At 43.0% G+C, this 21,314-nt stretch overlaps 1 long non-coding RNA gene across 1 annotated transcript in view; it reads right to left on the bottom strand.

Moving 5' to 3' along the window:
* LOC107316203 overlaps positions 1 to 21,314 on the bottom strand; it is a 44,636-nt gene that overhangs the window by 2,366 nt on the left and 20,956 nt on the right. Inside the window, exon 3 of the long non-coding RNA XR_001556230.1 lies at positions 4,890 to 5,027. This is a non-coding gene — a long non-coding RNA (uncharacterized LOC107316203). The remainder of the gene's footprint in view (positions 1 to 4,889; positions 5,028 to 21,314) is intronic.

A 21,314-nucleotide genomic window follows, 5' to 3' on the forward strand; every position in this document is an offset into this window, starting at 1 on the left:
CTGCCTGGCAGGGCCACCAAACATACACCTTTACTAGATCAGGTTGCCCAGGGCCCCGTCCAACCTGGTCTTGAACACCTCCAAGGACGAGGCATCCACAACCTCCCTGGGCAGCCTGTTCCAGGACCTAACCACTCTTCCAGTAAAGAACTTTCCCCTAACATCCAACCTAAATCTTCCCTCTTTTAACTTAAAACCATTTCCCCGTGTCCTGCTATTATCATAATGTGGAGACAATTTCTGCCATCAGGGAAGGCTCCAGATATGTAAAAGGTCCTTGCACAGCCCAGGGCACAAGAAACAGAACATGGCTATTGGCTGACAGCTTAAGAGCAGGGAGTAGTGAAACCCTTTGCTAATGTCCCACTCAGAGTGGCAGCATGGCCTGTAAGTGCGTGTAATTAGACAGAAAATAAGGCTTCGGCAGTATGTGAAGTATCCATTGCAGCTAATAGCATACTGAAAGATCGGGCTTGTTCAGATGTTTCATAATGATACTGAATTAAAACCTTTCAGCCAGGGGCTCTGGGCCATTTCACCCAGAGCTCCTAGAACAGCACCACACACCATCCTCCCAGGAATGAGCTTAGGCTGCTACATGGTGTGCTGCAGTGCAGCATAAGGCTGCAGGTCAGTTCACTGAGGTGTTAATGTCAGCACGCTCCCCAGGGGCTGGTGGGGCTGTGCAGGTCATTACCCACACACACTTAAAGGCTATCATTTGGCAATAAACACAACAGCCCCAGCTTTATTAATGCGAAAAGAAGAAACAAAGCAGAGTGTGCATTTTCTGCTGTTTCATCATGTTTTCTCATTTGACTTGCTCCATTATCTCCCGGTAATCTTCCTCCATCCTACATCTCCGCGTGTGTGTGCAGCCCATTGTGAGCTCTTTGAAAGCACAGCATTTAGCACACAAGTGCTGCTGGACTGCAAGCAAAGGGAAACTCAAGCCTCAGCACAGCAGGTTTGTTCGTTGTGTCATTTGGCAGTTCATTTCTTTCTCACAATGTATATATGCAGGAGTTTGTGAAAATTGCTGTTCCTGCAAAATAAACATCAATAACAGAGTGAAGCAAGTAATGTTTTTTGAGAATCTAACAATGATTGTTTGCTGTGATTTGGTTGTGTCGCTTTAAATCTTTGATCCAGGTTATTTTCCACTGTATAGAGTGAAAACTCTTTCCTCATGGACTGTCCCCAAGGTGTGTGCTGCTACCGAGTACTGTCAGTGTCACAACACACTCTGGTCTGACTTTGTTTTTCCCCAAAATAATAACTGAAACACAAGCACACGGCATTATAAGGTGTGATGGGGAGCTCGTCGGGTAAAGCGGACTGTCATTCTCCTAGAGGTGGAGCCAGATATCTGCAGGGCTCGTACACAGAGGAGTGACGTTTTCTGAGCAATAAAGCAGGAAAAGTGAAAGCATCTCAGTCAGGTATTTGCTTGAATATTGGCTGTATGATACCTGTGCAAGAGTCACAGGAGAATTTTGGGGAAGAAGAATCATTGCATAAACAAAACCAACATATGAAGAGGAAGCGGAGCACCAGCTCCTTCACAGACTATTGCCTTCCGTACGGTACTCTCCTAATGATTGGTCCTGCAAAATGCTTTAGAGCTTTACACAGCTCTTCTCTTGCTGTTTCAAAAGCAGGTATGTTCAGGACTTTTTGACCAGGTGGTAGGAAAGCTGTCTGCATCACATCTTTCACTTATTTTCACATCTAAGACTTTATGAAAAACAATCTGGGCACCACATACCCAGCTGGCAGAGCCAGCAGGATGCAGCAGCAGCAGGACTGGCGCCTATCTTTGTTTCATGTTAGATAGTGGCTATTAACTTCATTCCCGGTATTTTCTCTGGGAACAGTAAAACAGAATCCATGGTTCCCCCTGCTGGATAATAATGCATGCTTTCACTGTGTCTGTTTTAAACTGGATCGCTTTCTGTAACTGTAAGACAGGAAATGCAGGTCCATGAAATATTTTTCTTTCAATAAGATGATGTGCTGGGGTAGCAGCTTGGCAGTCTATGGTTATCATAGTGATTGCCTGGTTTCTTTTTCTGCTTTTCATTTAGTACTCAAAGGAGGCTCTCCCCACATTCTGTGGGATCTGCTACCACTTGCTGCTTTCCATTCTGCATTGGTCAGGTTCAAAAGTCAGCAGTTGCTCTTAGGTCTTCCAAAATCTCAAACTGGGAAATAGCATAGGGTGAAAGGGACAATACAAATGCAGGAGGTTTTACAGACAAACTTAGAAAGAAGAAATGTGAGAGATTACAGTGCTATTAGCCAAGGAACAAAGGCACCAGCCCCTCGCCCTCATGATTACTGTAATTACCAGAGCAGCAAGTGGTCCTGTCTTAATCAGACTTCACAGTCAGTGCTCCAGCTCCATCCTCCCAAATCAGTCCAGGGCTTTGGTATCATTCACCACTGAAAATCTTGTCCTGCCTGTTTGTTTGTTTGTTTCTTCCTACCTCTTCACTTATTTCTCCTCCTCAGCCCTGTTCTGTTTGTGTCTCAGGCTTCACTTTCTCTTTTTCAGAAGGGACATTACCAATACAGAACCCAGGTTCTGTCTTAATCCCAGGCTTAACTTTCTCTCCTCCTGCCTTCCTTCCAGCAGTACAATCCCAACGCAGCATTCAACTTCAAAGAGACCTTTTAATTCCTCTCCCTGCTCACCAACTTACCTCCATCCCTTGCCAGTTCTTTGGGCACAGACCCACAAATAAGTACATATCCTGGGTACTGCCCTGCTTAGACTCCACATCCCACATCCTGGCATTCTTGGGAATGAAAGAACACTTTGGCACAGCCTCTCTCAGCCACCTGAAGATGCAGCTTTCCTGACAGATTCTTTCCCCTTTCCTCATTGCAGTGACATCTTTTGTTCACATTCTCTCTACAGATGTGCTCATGTTCCCCTCTTATCCATCAAGTTGATCATGTTATTAAACCATGTCAACTCCACTTGACTTTCTTTCTGGATCCCCTTCTCCAGCACATCAAACAGATGTTTCACTGTCAAGGTCCTTTAGGATCTAATTCTCATCTTTCATTAAGCATCAAGAAATCAACTCTGTCCTTCGCTCTTCTCATGCTAAAAGCTCTTATCTCCCTCTTAAAACATTCAGGCATGCACCTTTATGCTTTCTCCCATGCAGTCATATCTGCAAATTTACCCTCATTATCCTCAAAATTCTCCTTTGATTTTATGTCAATAAAATCCTTAAGTGCTGGGCCATGATTGTGCTGGCACCATGTGACAAACAGCGCCTAATGATTCCTTGCCTCCCTGCCTCTGTCCATTCATTAGCTCCTGTTTGGTAGTGAGAGCTCAGACTGTGGAGGGCAGACATTGCCTTTCTCTTTCACAGCCCCTACCACCACGATTCCTAAAACACCAGCACCTTGAAGTCAAACCAATATCAAGAGGCAATACTCTCTCCTATTAATGCGCTAAAATAAAAGGTGGTTTTCTCTTAGACAACAACTAAGCCGTATTTCTTTTCCAGGGTAACTTTGGCTGGCAGAACAGTAGTGACAGCAGAGCTAACATGGCACTCCTGATGCTTTACATGGTAACTCTACAGGTTTTACATAAGCCCAGGCCTAGGACAAGGGGCTTCACTTTTAAACAGCTTAATTTATTGGTGCTATTTCTTTGATATGTACCAGATACTCAGGATCAAAGTCAAAAGGTAGGTACTACTAAACAGCAAAGTGAATGGAAAGCAATGCAGGAGCAAACATAAACAAATTAAACTTAATTTACAGTGAATAATAGGGCATAAGAAAATGACAAACAAATATATTCTTATGTGTATTCATCATTGTGGCTCCAGGCATGTGAAAATATTACTACAGGACTTGCTGCTACAGCACATAATTAAGAAAAGTGCAAGGATTGCTTTCTCTTGCAGCAAGGAATGTCAGCTGAACCTCACCATCTTTCATACCGTTTTCATCCACACTTCTCTGCTGAGGTATTATGAGAATCAACATACTGTAAGTGAGCTTTTATGTGCTGCTTTACTGAAGAAGTTAACTTCTATGCAAAAACAAATAAATAAATCTCTATGGAGGAACTGGCTGGATTATACAAATAAAATTCTGTAGTCAATAGGCTGTTACTTACAAGGAAAAAAGGCAGCGAGGAGCCTCCCAGGTGGGACAGCATCACAGGCAGGAAATGACCCTCTGCTCCCCTTAAAGATTTCTTTTTTAAGCAAAAGAAGTGAAGAAAAGCCCATGGGGCAAAAATAAGGGGAATGAGGTCAGCTTCTGGGCTCATCCTTCAGTATAAATGAAGCACATCTCCAGCTCATACAGTTCCAAAATCATTTGAAGTGATTGTTTTCAAGACAATCTCCCATCCCCATGTTATTTTTTTTTCCCTACTAGGGCAGAAATAGCCCCTCATTATTTACCCTCTGCGTCTCAGCTTTGCAGCAGCTACCCACTCTGAGCCATTGAGCTTAGATTGCTGCATCTGCTTTCAATGCACACACCAGGACCATGTTTTCTCTGTTGCATTCACCTGTCAAATGCTGTTTAAGAGAACAGGCTTCAGACAATGCTAAGAAATGCTGCATTTAATCCACAGGGCTGTTCTGTGCTTATAATTCAGTGTGTTCGTGAGCAGTCATGAAAAGCTTATGGAACACCTTGCAACAAACCAATGCTGCTAATCTGTATTTATGAATTCAATATCAGAAAGTGTTTGGCTAATGAGATTTTAATTTCAAATAAACTATTCTCATGTACCCAAACACACCAGATTTCTTCAAAATAATAATAATAATAATAAAGTGATGAAACTTCTGTGCCCTTTTTCCAAACGCTGAGTACTGTGACCTCCCTGAGAAACTTACCTTGAAGGTATGCCCAGAGCTGTCCCAGTCCTTGTGTACTGTGAATCCCCTCCACATTGGCAGTGAGGCTCAGGAATGACTGAACTGGGTACGACAACCTCTGTCTGTCCCCATCTCGATGTTGGTGCTCTGCTCTCACTGGGGACAGAACATGGAGTGTGAGTCAAAAGAGAAGCATTTGGGATAGGTGCCTGCTCTGGGCAAGCAGGAGCAGGATTGTGCCACAGCTCATGCAGCATGGAGGTAGCAACCTTCCTTTTATAACAGCTCTTGACATGATCTCAGGGCACCTAGGCTGCTATTCACAAGTTGTTTCTCCCATGATATTTTCCAGAAAATCTCTCTGGCTTTTTCCATTGCCCCGATGAAGCTTAGCCTTGTAGAAGTAAAATGACGGTGCTGGAAGGGACCACCCCATCTTTGCCATTTGTTATCTGCTCTATCTGGACACCCAGGACCAGGGTCCCACTGAACCAGGCTCTTGAGAAGGCAGTGATTTAGTAACAAACCTCTGTTCTGCCCCATGTCCTGAGCAGCTGCTGGGCAGGACAAAAAGAACAACCCCGGTGACTGGAGTGCTCTCCACGTTATTTATCTATTTCCACACCCTCACCATACAGAAGCAGCAGATTCTTGGTTCCTTTATGAACATGTGCACTGGGACTCGAGTCAATGGCAACTGCATTTGATGGTTTGTGTCCCTTTATGTCATATCTGCATCTTCATCTTTATAAAAGTAGAAAGAGCAGCCAGTCTGAACTGGAATTCAACCAGCTATGTGTTGAAAAGGGGAGAATTCCCTTGAAGAGGTGCATATTCAGCCTCAGCTTTGTTCAGCGCCACCTCCTGAATAGCAGGAATCACATTTGAAAGGTATGTTCCTTTGAGCAGCTCCTGAATAGGAAAAGCTATTGGAGACTGCTGAACGTTTTTACAAAGGAAGAATATGCTCTTCTCCACTTACTGATCGTATACTCAAAGAGCACAGAATTCACCTCCTGCAGGTGCCGGGCTCTGAGAACAAAACAGCATGTAAAAAGAAAAAATGGATATTCTGGTAACTATGGAGAGGCTAAAAAATTGTGTTTTTTCTAGGTCACTGAAAGCAGGCAACACACAGGAAATGTTTTCTGTTTCATTCCCCTCCTCTCCCTTCTCCCCCCAGAGCATGAATCGTTTTATGCTGTGATTCATTGAAAGCTTCTCCTTCCTTGTTGAATACTGAAAGAGAATGTAATTGCTTTTTCCATATACCGATGATGATGAGACCAAGATACATTCTTTACATAAGTGTAAAAGCATTTTTACCAAAAAAAAAAAAAAAAAAAGGCAATATGCCATTCACTGAAATTACTCCTACGTGAAGCCAGGGAGTTTGTAGTGTAAGTGACGTCTTATCAGTGCACGTACTGAAAGGAAGGCAGATAAACAGAAATTGTCTCCTCGTACCTCTGCACAGCACAGCAAACACAGCTTTGTGGTTTTAAAAACCTTGTGTTTTCTCATAGGAGCTGCAGTTTTGTTGAAATACAGTTTGCATGCACATATATGTATAATATATGTAGAGAATAGAAGGTTTGGTTGAAAGGATATTGCTCAACAATGAACATTTGTAATTAGGGGCTGCGGCCAGTGCAGGGAGTAGTGGATTCTGTTACAAGGATCCTTTCAGTAAATCAATGGGAGATGCATTCTGGCTCCCAGCATGGTGGTCCTTTCCAGCTCTGAGGACTTCTAGAAGTGCCTCTTGCTGACAGCATGCTCTCCCCACCACTGCCTGGCATCCATCAGCAGCAGACCTGCTAGACCCCCAGGGCATTCATTCCAGCACACTTTGCATCCCATGAAATCCCAGAGCTCTCATGCAGCTAAAGTAATGGTATGCCCTCGGTCAGAAGCAATTTGTTCACTGTCGGTTCACTCCCTGAGAAAGGCATCACCCAGCAGCACAGCACAGCCCACATCATGCAGGGGAGCACAGCTGGGAGTTAAAAGTGATAAAAGTGAACTTGCACTTGTTTTTAAAGCACCAAACACAGAGTCAGAGACATCCCTTTGGCTGGGATACACCTAGCTGTACAGCAAATGCAGCACATCAATTGCTGATGTTATCAAAGGAAATAACATTTCCAGCCGCATGGGAAATATGTCAGCAAAACAAATGGATTCAAATAAACAGCAGCAGAAGGCACACAGAAATATTGATTCATGGCTTTTTATCCTCTGTCCTTTTCAAATGGTCCCTTTCCAGCACTCAAACTGCTGTGATAAACACCTCCTCCCCTTCCTGTATTCTTGACTATTGAAAATACACACTGTGTGATTTTCTGAGCAGGGAGAAATGAGGAGAGAAACCGAGAGACCTACACTCTTTAGTGATTCAGGTTCTGAGCATTAGCCATTTTGACCAGCTGAATCAGCTTTGCACATTTCCCTAATAGAACAGTGGTTGATACATACTAAGGTGCTTCTTGGTAAAGGCAAGGTATTTAAGAAAAATAATGAACAACTGTATTAACAAAAGAATGGCAGTAGAAATGCATCCAAGGAAAGAAGATCAAAACCACGATAAAGAGAGCAATGGAAGAAACTGGAAAAGTCCTTCCCATTCAGACAGGTCACTTATTTATGTCCACCCTAAACCAAACATGAAAATTAGTTATCTGTAGCTTTGGAGAGGAGATGAGAGGTCACCCAGCCAGTTTTGTCTGATGAACAGCCCCATCACAAAACCAATTACCATCAGCACGAGCAAAGGACAGTACAAGGTTGTAGCTGTGGTTAATTCCTTCATAACGTTTGTTAAACAAAAATTGTTCTGCTCATTTTTGGAATCCATGAGTTCATTTGTGCCACCTAACAATGCAAGCACAGAAAAGATGTGCAAATGTTTTTCTGTTAGCGAGCGGTCATTTTAGGGCTTTGTTGATATGAACGTTGATGTAATTTATGTATAAAAGTTTTATTATACTGGGGAAAAGCAGATACTCAAGCCCACGCCATGGAGAAGTGAAAGAGAAAAGCCAAACTCGTGTATCCCCACTTCTTATCTGTCCACAGGCTGATTTAGTAATGAGCTTTTAGTCACAGTTGTAGGCATATAGATTGCTTTTCATGGAAACTTCCTACAAATTACAAGTGTGGGAGGGCTCTAAGAGAACAGCCAAGATGGAGCTCAGGGTTCGTCTCAGATGCAGCCAAGGAAACTTCAATTTTTCCAGGGGACTGCTCACAGCGTTTCAGCTCCTTACATCACCAACAGAGAAATAAGTTTGATACCTAAGAAAACAAGCTCATCAGCCAGTCATGGCATTGGGAGTCCCTAACCCAGCTCGCTCTGCAGAAAGAGTAAAGAGTGTTGGCTGCAGAGTACAGGCACAGTTGGTGCTGGAGGACATGGAAGCTGAGCAGCCCCCCAAGCACATAATCAGACCCATCCCATGCCCTGTGGAAAGGTTTGTCACTGCCTTCTTCCTCAGTTACTTCTCTTATTAGCAAACCTCATCTTGCTGCCTATCTCAGCCACAGGTGCATTTTTAAGATCTCCAGAAGCTGTTTTGTTTACAGATGAAAACACACAGTCATCAGCTGTTAATGAAGAAACCAGCAATACCTGTGGCTTCTATTTTTGGTGCTGGCACAGGTTGCCCAGGGAAGCTATGGATGCCCCATCTCTGGAAATGCTCAAGGCCAGGTTGGTTGGGTCCTGGGCAGCTGATCTGGAGGAGAGCACCCAGCTCATGGTGGGGCTTGGAACTGGATGATCTTTAAGGTTCCTTCCAATCTAAGCCATTCTGATTCTATGATTTAGTCCTGAAAACATCACAGGTGACTCCCAAACTGTCATCTACCAAAGCATACATTTTTACCCCCTCCAAGCTGGAAAGTAGATGAGTTTGCTGCTGCTTCACATTCCAGAGCCTTATACAGTCTGCACTGGGGCTGGGGCAGCTTGCTCCCCTGAAGCAAGACCACATACCAGGTATCCAGGAGAATTAAACTCTAATCTACAGCTCCACATGGCTTTTACACAGTGCCAGTATACAACAACAAGGCAAAAATAACATCTATGTCTGTCACCTCTGCAACAGCAGGCAGCTTTTCAGTCCAAGTTTCCTGTGCAGTCATTTATGGCAGCTCAGAGCAGGTGGAAATTATTGCCATTCAGATCTGGCAATGCTTTACACCCACTCTGAGTCAGTGTAAATCACTATAAAGAGATGCAGTGTAGGAGAGCCAAATATACAGCACAAACAGTCTCCTTAAGACAAACATTTGGGACCAGCTAGTTTCTATGTTCACTGCTGCATACCTGCAAATAAATTCAATCTGACTGGGTAATGTAATTGGGATGCTCTGGAGCACTAACAGGGCAGAGAAACTGGTTTCCGCTAACAGGTACCCATCTGCAGCAGGGAGCTGTAGCAGGTGCATCTCCTGTCTCCAGTCTGCACATCGCTTCCCAGGCCAGCTCACCTCTTGCAGGTTTTCTCCATCTCTGGTGAGCAAGAGAGGCAAATTCACTCTTCTTGCTCCCAACAAATTTGCATCTGCCATTCAGAATCTATTTTTTCTTATCACGGTGCTCACAAAGTGACAGCAATAATTAATCTTACTGCATACAGAGCCGATTGATATCAAGCAGAATTAAACTACTGTAATCAAGTTAGGCAGTTGCAGATGTGTGAAGTGCTATAGTTTATCAAATTCTGCAGGCACACAATTTGATTCTGCATAATGAGAAAGAACAATACAATCAAGATAGCCAATAATATGATGCAGTATTTCATGAAGGCCTTTTTTTTAGCCCTTAAAAAGTGCCATGCCATGTTAAAACCTGGCACATCAGAATTGTCAAAGCAAGCTGCACACTGGATGTGTGCTGTGCAAATCAGCGTGCACGCACAGCCCAAGTGTGATACCCAAACCCAGAGCAGAAGGCTCCTTAACTGGGGTAACAGGAGTGCAGATCTGCAAAGGTGTGAAAAGATGCTGCTAAAGGGGATATTGAAACAGAAGCAAGGGCAATCTCTCTGTCAAAGGCTTTCAGTGATCAATGTCAGCTGCCATTGCAGAAGGAGGAGGGAAAACCACAGCATGAATATTTGATTAAATGAGGCCAACCTGAAGTCTCTGCCAGAGCATGTGATGTGACATGTTTTCTCTGGGTTTTCTTTCACACTGGATTATATCTTTGTTTCCCTGGTTTATTTCCACTTCTTGAGCTGGAGTGCTTTTAGCTTTAAGAACAGCAGGTATGGAGCCACAGGACAGGCCAAGCTGACACACGGGGTGGCTGCTGCAGAAACATCTGCAACTCACCTCCCAGTTCAGAAACAGGCATCCTCCACCATCTCACCTCTCTCCAGACCTCTGTGCTCCTACCCGTTCTCCAATGGCAGCCTTTATGTCATTCCCCCATGTCTTTTAGCTACTTATGCATTAAGCAGGCATATCCTAATTTGGGGAACACAAATAAGTGACAAATTTCCTGCACAAGAACCAGCCTACATGACAGCATCTACTGCATGTGACTCTTCTTCTGAGAGCAACACACCAGTGCTGGAAGAGACCTTCTAGGTTGCTAGGACTCACTGCAGCTATTGGAAATAGCTCTTTCCTGCAAAATTGCTCATAAATTGATCAACCTCCATCCTCAGATGAATTAAGTCTGTGACATCTGTTGCAAGGCCATTCTTCTCTAATGCCTAAAAGCTCTCTGCCAGTTTCCAGCCCCTGTTCATTTTGCAGCTGCTTCATACTCCTTTTCTCTGTTTACCTCCTATCAATTCCATTGACTGACTCCTTGACCTCATTTTACTTAGTGTTTCATTGTAGTCCTTCATGTTTCAGCACTAACAAAAGGAAGTGCAAACACAAAAGAACAAATTCAGAGCAGCAGGAAAAATCACAGAACTCTAAACAATTGTGAGGGGATGGGGTAAAAGTAGGTAATGGTTTACAGCTGAATCTTACAGCTTTCTAGGAGGTTGGAGATTCATGATACTTGAGGTCCCTTCCAACCCAGGCCATTCTGTGATTCTGTGAAATAACTGAAGAGGCAGTAAAAAAAGAGTCCTATCAGGTTGAAATGAGACACGATTCTCCATGCTGCACACAAACAGAATAGCATTACTAACCTCATAGAGCAGCCACTTCTGTGTTAGATCAGTATTGAAGTGCTGGGGTTTGGAAAATAAAGCCAGGGAGTTGTCTTTGGAGTAGGAAGACTTGAGGAAAAGATATATAATTGCTGGAAAGGGCCAAGAGGGCGCATTTGCAGTTCTTGGAATCTTGGAACTCACCAGACAGTCCTTGTAAATAACAGGCAAAGTTATGTTTCCTCTGCTGTGCAGGGAGAACTTGAACATTAAGAGTTTATGTCTTGTCTCTAAGAAAGCAGAGCCGTTTTAGGGTTTGTCACTATGGATCTTTGAGAAGGCAGGCCAAGATTCAGGCACTGGGTGATACATGGGTTGGAGCTGGTCAGAAGCATCCTGGGGCATGGAAGACAGCAAGGTTCTGCAGCAAAGAATGCTGCTTCTTTTCATTGATTTGCTCCTTCCTACTGGAAGGTCAATTTTCACTCCTGTTTCTCCCTCTCCAATTAATAGCACCCTCCTTCTAAAGATTATCAGAATGGACGGTACACAAAGCAAATAAAAGAGAGATAAAGCTCTTAAAATAGAGAAGTTTAATTCTCATGAAGAATCAAGGCTGGCTTTCTTAGCTTTCAGCACACTCATTTGTATCATCTCCTACTTCAATAACCAAGAATTAAAGTTTCCAAAGTCTTCTATGGAAAAGCTCCTAAATTACATTATGGCCTTTAAGAGAGAACAAATTGAACTGAGGCAATGGAAAACATCTTCTCAATCAACAAACATAGAAGTAACTTAACAGAGAATCATTTCAGGACTGACTAAGCTTTCTGCTGCTAACATTAGAGTTTAATTAATTGGTACAGGACAAGAAAATAGACCATTAAATGTTATAAAATATTCCAGCTCATCTGAGAGCAGCCACAAAAGCCTCATACACAGTTGTACCACCTTTTCTAAGCTAAAAACAAATAAAAATGCTGTGATTAATTCCATGAGTCTGAACCAGGAGGTGGTAAGAATTCTGATTTTGGGGCATTTCAATATCTGCAGATCTCTAATACAATTTCCAACAAATTCTTGTGAACAAATTCAACCTTTTGCCTTTCTGTGTTTAAAAAAATTGAGAATTTTTGAAGATGCACTAAAAAAAAAGTAATAATTAAAAAAAAAAAAAAAAGAAAAGAATATTTTACTTTAAAATTGAAAGATCTTACATTTTAAATGACAGCAAGGTATCCTTTTCCACATCCTTTCTCCAGTAAAAACTTAGAAACAATATGTAAAAATCACATTTGGGGTGCAGTTTCCATTTCTGTCACACCAAAATTTCTGGCAAAGATTTTTTGTTGTTGCTGGCATTGCTGCTCATTTGTAAAGATCAGGTGAATCGCTAGAGAAAAGCACAAGCAATAAGAGGTCACTTCATTGCAATAGACACTAACCTCTTGTGTTTGAAGTTACTGCTGGTTTGCACCAACACAAGATGCTCAGGAGCGAAGTGAACAAGGACATGGACACACACACACAGACAGCTTCCTTCACTTAAGGACAGGTGGTGCCCACACTCTGTGAGCCCAGCAGAACCCGGCACTGATTCTGCACAGCTGTCCCACTTCCATGATGTGCTGATGCTACTGGTGACCTGCTGAATAGCGAAGTCAGAGCCTGGATGTCCAGCAGACATGGCAGAACTGAGTACATTTCTTGAGGGTGAGCAAAAGAGGCAGAGAATATTTGTACCAAAACACAGTGCAGACTTGGTCAACTGAACTAGTTCATAGATTCCGGTGTTTACACTGGAAAACATAGTGTGTTTTTGTTGAGTTTGTTCATTTGTTGTTTTTCTTTCCCTGGTAAAGACATGCCAGGCCAGTCACTTTCATGTTTTCGGAACAACATATTTTGTTCCGTGTCAAAGAAATGCTCTGGACAACACAATCTTTTTTTGCCATTTTTATCTCACACTTCCATGGGAAGACACAAAAAGTTGGAGGGGCTGGAATCAACCCACAAGCATTTCCCTCACACATTCTACTTCAGTCAGCAGACCAAAAAAATCAATTTTTCACCCCTTTCTAATGTGCAGGGTCGCTAAATGTGAGACACATTCTTTTATAGTAAGTCATTCCTAATAAAAGGCATGAAACTCAGTGGGCAAATGTCTTCAGTGTAGATCTGGAGACACTCAAATTGGAATTAAACTAGCATCCAGCAGCCTTTTTTCCCCACATAAGATTGTTATTGAGAGGGAATTATTTTCTAGAAGCTAGTGCATGTGTGGATTTAATAGGTTTTGTGATGATTATGCTGCCCACTCAGAACAAATAGCATTTTACTGTAGTGTTTTCTGTACAGAGGAAGGTATTGGGCACATGTTGATTAAACAGTTTGTTAATCATCCCTATTTTCAGATTGCTTTAATCAATAGAAGGATAGCAGATCAATGTCTCTGCTCTCAGTGTACAGTTTTCTTTCTCTCGTCACAGAAGCGGCGTTTACCTTCACATAGAAAGAAAGACAGCAGTCTGAGCAGGTCCCCCATGTGCCATCACCAGGAGGTGAGCAAATGCTCAAGGGATGGAGATGCAGCAGCAACAGTCCCAGCTTATCTACCTCCTCAACAGTGCTGACCCAGCTTTCCCTCCTTCTGTCTTATCTCTGGGCTTGCCTGTAGAGCCTCACTACAGCAGTAAGACAACAGAGGTTTCCTAACCTGCAGGCACGTTCAGAATGGAGCTGCAACTGTGACTTCATCACACAGCTTTGTCACAGCTATCCCTGGTTTAGGAAAAAGAGTTGTGAAACTCCTCTTCCATTTTGAGCTAACCATGAAGCAGTGTGTTAATTTTCTGGGTCAGCATCCTAGGATTTTCCTTTTCCTAGCATACTGTTCAGCACTCTGCACTCTTTGACTTCACATACAGCTTCTATAGCAGGAGAGTGCTTAATCCCCTCTGAAGTAATTTCTTTCTTCTTTTATGACTAGAGCCCTGGACAAGGTGTTACGCTCCAGCCCCAGTGCTATATTTAACTCAGCCATCTTGTTCATTCTTCATCTCAGCTACAGCTCAGCTAAAAGGAAGGAACTGAAGTCATGAATAAAATACCAGGAAGAAAGTCAGAATGTTCAACATGCTTTTAGGCAAGTGGCAGCATCTTGGAAAAGGACTGCAATGTTCTTTATTCTACTCAAGAAGGATCTCCATATAGCTTACTGCTCAGGGGTGAAATGCAAGAGAGTTAAAAAGATGCAATCATAAGTGCAATTTGAAACAACAGTCAGATAGATATAAGGCTTCCGTGGTCACAGGGCCTCCCTCAGCCTCCTGCACTATGCTGAGAGCTTGCAAAGTAAGTGACAGCATTAGCAAGAGGCCAGTGTGGCTCCCAAGGGACATGTGGCTCAGAACGTTGCCCAGCAAACTTTGACTAGCACTAGGCTCAAGCAAAACCAGTTCAACATGGCATTTGTCACCACTTCCAAAGTAAGGAAATTCAAACTGAATATTTATATTTCACTACTCAGTATAACTAAATGCTCTTCATGTTAATTCTGACAGCCTTTTCAAGAGACTCATTTTTTATATCCATAGAATGCAGCCACAACACAGTGAAGAAGAAGAAAGTGAACTGGGGCTGCTTTGTTCTAAATGCTGATCGTACGGTTGTCCTGACCCATCTTCAGTGTCTCCACAGTTTATTTATTATTGTTTTGTTCATCTCCACCAGAGATCTATTTTCCTAAGGCATTTAGTGCTTAGTACATTCAGTAAGGGGAAAGAGGACAGCTTTTGTTAGATATCTGTGCCTAAAATGAGGCATATGCAAAGGCACGTGAATGCAAATAGCATAATCTTCAGGAGGATGGTGGATCAAAATAATTTTTAATGACCAAAGGACAAAATTTGCTAATTCTGCCTCTCTTCATTTTTTTTTGACGACGACACTTTGAGTTTCTGTTTAGCCTGAGCACTCACAATTGAGAAGCTCCAGGTTTTAACCTTCAACATGTTCGCATGCATGACAACCCACAGAGCAGACACCTGCACACACACATGCTGCAACACAAATGTTCCCATGTCTGCATTTGCAAAAGTGTAATGTGCTGAAAAAGTTCATCAGCGGTGACAATTTTTAAACAACTTCCATCTGCTCTTGGTGACAGCAAAAAACTCATGCAAATCTGCTTCATGTTCCCAGCAATAGAAGAGGTTAGTGTACACATTGGCAGCAAAGGATGAATTTCACACTTGGCTTTGACACCTCGAACCAAGCAAACTTAAAACCCACCCACACAGGCACGGCACGCACATTAGCAAAGATTCTCCTCTCAGTGTACCAAACAAGAACTGCTTTTTCCTGACTCCAGATCCCTTTGGACTGTTCCTCAATTCTGGAACTGATGCCAAAGCCACAGATTAGACAAAAGCACCAATTTATTTGCTTACTGGCCAGTTAAAGGAAGAGCAGATTCCTTTTGCATTTTACACTTCAGGTTGGTCTGCCAAATGAACCAGGAAAAACATGAGTGAGGAGAAATTGAAGCCTTTAGGCTGTGACATCGTGCTCCCAGCAGGAATTTCTGTCACGGACAGATGCTCCCTATCCCCAAGCCCTCTTAATGGCTGTGCTTCCAGCCCCAGCAGAAATATTGCTTCTCTGCACCTTGGGCTGCAGATTGGCCCGGCGGGAGATGCCAGCAGCCACCATCCCATTTCCAGCACCCTGTGATAAATAAGGGAGGTGTGGGAAGGCCAGTTGCTATGCACAGCCAGCCGGGAGGCTGGAGGAAGGCCAACCTCCTCATTGTTCTGCGGGGCTGCTCACAAAGACTCTTTTTTTTTCATTGTTTTGTGTCTTTTTTGTTCCACCAGACCCACTCTAAATAGGCATTTCCTTTGCTATTAATGAAATCTGCTTCAATTTCAAAAGTTCTGTTTGCAGGCTGTAATCTCAGTCCCAGCCCAATTTAAATATCTGTTGTTTTGGTGGCGGACTTCTGGACTCCGTCCCTCTAGCTCAATGCCAAAAACATAACAGGGAAAATTTCACCCACCGTTAGAAGCCATCTGGTTATGCTGCTCTGAAAAGTGAGACAGATAAGAAGCTGTATGATACCCATGTAAGGCAATTTGCTGGCCTGTTTATCATACCTGACTCTGGGGTGCACAGCTTTATTTTGATTTGATAAAAAGCAAAGCAGTACAGCTGCAGCACACTGCTGCTTCACTAAGCCGACAGATGGGCATCACTGTAAGGAAGCCACATGGCATTTTTTTGTTAAACTCAGCTCATTAGGTTTTATCTGCAATATGTTGCTGTATTGGCAGGAAACCTTTCAGCAAGCAGAAACATTGGCCAAAGTTTGTCAACAGATATCAGAAAGATCCTATTGTGTAAGGATGTGTGCCGGGGCAGGGTGCGGGCTGATTGCTTCTAAATGCTCACAAGGCTGCTCTCAAACTTCCTTTGGCTCACTCTGTAATTTGTGCTATAATGGCAGCCCTGAGCAGCATGTTAATAGAGCTTCTATTCACAGTTTGCAATTGTTGGTGTGTCTCAAGACAATTCACAGATTACGTTATCTGAAAGTTGCACAAAGATTGCCAGCAAGACCCAGAAAGTGCCAATTTTTTCCTTGCCTTCAAAAGACAGCAAACCCAGGTACCCAGATTTCTTTAAAAACACATTTCAAGGCTGAGAACCACATCTTCTTTCACAGTCTGTATTATTTCAAGATGTTCTGAGCTGTGAGCAATCCTTCTCCCTTCTCAGGTCACTGGTTGCCATGCTCTTGGTGGCAGCCACAAAGCAGCCTGGGGACAAACACTGGGTTCGTCTTGGATCAAACTAAACCACCAGATCACTGCAATAACACCCCCAATAACCTGTACAGTACGGACACTGGGGCCTTAGTGCAATCCCAGCCTCCACACTTCTGGCTCTGGATTACCTGCTAATAGGAATGCATCAAAGAATCTCTCTTATTTTAATTCACCTGCTGTAAACTTAATTTTACACTGAGGGTTAATTTCCCTTCAAACTCAGCTCGAATAAAACCAACTTCAGCTAAAATCCAACTCCAGCTTAAACCAGATTAAAAGTGCTTCTCTGAATGTACTGTTCTAACAGGATACCTTGAATTAACCCAACCAACTTCACACGTAACTCTAACCTCAGTATATCTAGAAGAACACATTTTTCAGGAAGGCAGAGGGTTGAGCTATGTTTTCCATTAGTGGAAAATGTGATCACATTCAGAGATACTTCGTATTTTTATACTGGCTCTTATTTTTAGCTGTTTCTATATTACAGCAGTGCTCATTATCTTGCTATAATTAAAGGTCACTGTTCCTGTTACTATCTATAGCCATAAAACTTCATGGTAGGCTGTCACATCTTGACCCAAAATTAATAGATGTATCTTAGATCACATATTTCCCCTTGCTTCAGTTGCCTAGCCAGCCTGCATGTAATGCTCTCAAGCTCTCAGCCATTTTAGGAGTGTCTGAAAGATACTGCAAAAGGATGAGATCATGAGATTACCCTGTCTATGGGAGGTGCAGCCATAGCCACCACTGGGGTCAGTCCCTGGGGTTTCACCAGCCAGCTCTCCCTGCAGGAAATGTGCCAGCACCACTGGTTTGCTGGAGATTTGAGCCCTCAGTCTCCTGCTCTGCATGCCCACAGCCTGGCAGTAGGAATACAGCAGTGCTGGCTGCCTGTATTCCCACTGAGAGAAGGGAGCATCCCCTCCTGAGGGGCACCACTGAAGATCTGCTGCCTTTGGCAGTGGTACCTGAGCAAACTGTGTGTGAGGACGGCTGGCTTACACTGAAATCCCTTTGGGGCAGGTTTGCCTTTTTCCTTGATTTCTGCAGAGCATTCAGCAAAGTGGAATTTAACCCATAAGTAAAGTTCACTGGCATTTTTGTAATCCAAATAAAGAACACCTTGGTCATATCACCAGCTTGCTCTGCCCTTCTTTCTGCTGCTGTGCATTTTACCATAGGTAAAATGGACTGCATGGAAGGAAAAAAATAGTTTCATGTATAGAAAAGATGTGAAGTCTCTCCTATGCTTTTGGCCTTTCATAATGATCCAAACATCATAATCAGTGGAGTGCAGGGGGTGCAAAACAAGAGAAACATTTATTACCTCAGAAATAGCCCTATTTCCCAGCAGTCCATAAACTCTGCAAGTTTCAACACCATTTTCCTCCATCTCAAGCAACGGAAATTCTACTGTCCTTTTAAACTTCAATCTAGCCGGGGAAAAAAGATACAATATCTAGTCACACATGAGAGAGCTAAACTCCATGGTAATCGAACTGCAGAGATTCTGCACTCCAAACACAGCCCAAGAGCTTGTGTGGATATCAGTTTTCAAGGGCAGAGAGGGGAATGTCTCTTCCTGATAACCACTGTATATACAGATAGAACAGGAAAAAAGCAAAGAGCCATCAGTGTGGTGGGAGGGAGTGGGAAGAGCTGGCAAATTGGCTTTGGGAAAAGGCTTCCAGGTCTTACCTGACACAGGGTCTGGGTAAAGAATTCAGTCTCAACACTGCTAAGGAAAGAAAAATCTGCCGGAACCCAAGTGGTAATTGATATTCATGAAAATGCATGAGATTAATGGACTCGCTCAGCACTGCCCTTCAACCTTATAATGAAAGCAGTCAAGGCAGAGATGGGACGGTAGAGAACAAAGAGAAGAAGACAAATAAGAGAAAAGAAATATTTCCTTTATATTGATTTGCTGGCCAAATGCTACTTGTTTTTGCAGCAAGTGACACTGGGATTACTTAAGATTTACTCCCATGACCTGAGACAAAAATTTACCCTAGATCTCTACTCTTTCTTAGTGTGCATTTCTTTACCCATGCAAGGGCTACTACTTCTCTGAAAGAGCAGTCAGGCAGTGGAATGGGCTGCCCAGGGAAGTGGTGAATTCACTGACCCCGGAGGTGTCCAAGGAATGTTTGGAGGCTGTGCTGAGCGATATGGTTTAGTGAGAACTATTGGAGGTAGAAGGATGGTTGGACTGGGTTATCCTGTGGGTCTTTTCCAACCTTGGTGATTCTATGATTCTAAGGCTTTTAGCAAACAGTCAGTATGGATTCAAACAGCTGGCTCTCCCTCATACTTACTTAGAGTCTCCTTTACCCTACCCTTTCTTCTGACCATCCCCTTTTCCAAAAAATAGCAGGTAATTATAAGATCCTGTCTAGAGCATTTCATGTCGAGGACCAGAAGTTTTTGTGCGCTGGTTGAGCATTTCTCAAGCAACATTCCTCTTGAACCTCAAGAGACTCCCTTGTCTCTCTCTATTTGCTTTCAGATATCAGAGCTGCATGCAGCAGGAATATTCACTTTGCAGCCTTTTCAAAGCAGTCATGGTCTCCTGGATAAAGATTTCCCAGAAAACAAGGTTGTCCAATACTCTGACATGCTGCCATTTACTTTTGATTTGTGCTCTTCCCTTTATCCTACAGAAGGTAATCATTGTTGTCCTGTCCTCCGTCCTACAGCAAACACAGGTGTGTGTCCTCAAATCACTCTGCCACTCTTTGAAGAACTCTGCCTTATCCTTGGGCACTTACACTCCAGCAGAACATTTTCAGATCTTTCCATTTTGGTGGTTATTTTGACAAGACTTTCAATTCCCTGTGTTTAAAAGGCAGCGCAGGAGGAGGTACTGAGAAACAGCAGGTCATTCTGTCTTCTGCCAATCATCATTTTAAAAGAAACATTAAGTCTTGGCTGTGGCTTGATCTTACCTTTTACTAACATATTTACAGAACTAGACCATCATACACTACTAAGTGATACCTCATTTTGGAGCCAAAGAAAACCTTCATGTAGGTCTCTTCATCTACTTCAGTAACAAAATTTGCCACATCACCCATTTAGCCTTGCAGAAATGATGTTGTCCTTTTGGTGTACTGGAAAAAACTGCTAAATGCAGCTAAAGGAACTGCAGGAAGGACTTTGTTCAAAGTGAATCTCACTGAAACCATCCTAAGGAGCAACAGAATGGTGAGGCATACCTCACTAGTTTTCAACCACTGTGCCTGGCTCAATCCAGCTGTAGAGTCTCCTCTAAAACTGTGCTGTAGTTCAGTGGTTGTACAGCACAAAACCCCTCCCCACTGCTCAGCTTTGCTGGTATGCCACAAGCAAATACGTTCAACATATGACTATACTACAATGAAAAAAAAATCTTCAAAAACTGAAGAAGAAAAAAATAGGAAATGAAAACTTAAAGATTTCTGCTAAAAAGCTAACTTGGAACCTCCTAGGAGTAATGTTTCAACACTTAAGGTTTCTCCAGAAACCATGTACCTTGTCATATTACATCCCCATCACATGCTCCAAACTGTTCTCCAGGGGGAGGAGGCAGCTGTTTGTTGTGTATGAGGGAACAGGGAGTCTATCTGGGAAATAAAATTCCCATAAGATATCCTTTCAATGTTTCTAAACAAGACATGTTTGTCTCAGTTATCCAACTTAAGGAGGTGAAGGGAGGAAGTAAAGCACAAAGCGAAGAGTTTTCTCAGAAATTCAGTCTATCTGCAATCCAGTTCACTGTTAACAGTTTTAGAGGAGTTTTCAGCCAAATCTATAGTGTTTCTTAATGCTCACAGCTGAGTTTGCTGGAGCACACCTGATCCTATGAGGACAGTGGTGGGGGCTGAGTTTGGGCATGAGATGCTGCCAGGAAAGGAGAACAGCTCTGCAAATTGTGGGGTCTGCTGAAACAAGCTTGATGGCAATTCTCTGTTCTCCCTAAGTCTCCCTTTCAAAAATAAATCCCACATCCTTCCTTAAGGATAATAGAAAGAAATGCCACACACACTTACATGTAGCAACCACATGCATTGTTACTGTAACATGCATGTTACTGTCATTTACCCCCAGCAAGGAATATGGTGGTGGCACGAACAGTCTCTGAAAGGTGTGGTGATAGCTGGCAAGATGCTGAAGATTTTCAGCTCTTATTTACCCTGGTGGGAAGGAAGGGTATGTAGATTCTCATATGAGGCTCCTGCTTTGCCACTGCACGTATCTTGTTTAAAAGGGCTGTTTTTAACATTATGAAAGAAGTAGGTCAAAGATAACCCTTGCCAGTTCCCTTCTACACACTTTGCACACACACACACACAAAAGTAACACTATTCTTTTCTCACATAAAGATGGTGTAAATTACCTTTTCATGTTTAATTCCACAGCACGCAAAAGGTTGGCTGAGCTGCTCACGTCTCCATTTGATTTTATTCTGTGTTTCTGCTGATCACTAGGACTCCCCATCTACTTTTGCC

The sequence above is a fragment of the Coturnix japonica genome, chromosome 6 (genome assembly GCF_001577835.2).
Source record: "Coturnix japonica isolate 7356 chromosome 6, Coturnix japonica 2.1, whole genome shotgun sequence".
NCBI classification, from domain to species: domain Eukaryota; kingdom Metazoa; phylum Chordata; class Aves; order Galliformes; family Phasianidae; genus Coturnix; species Coturnix japonica.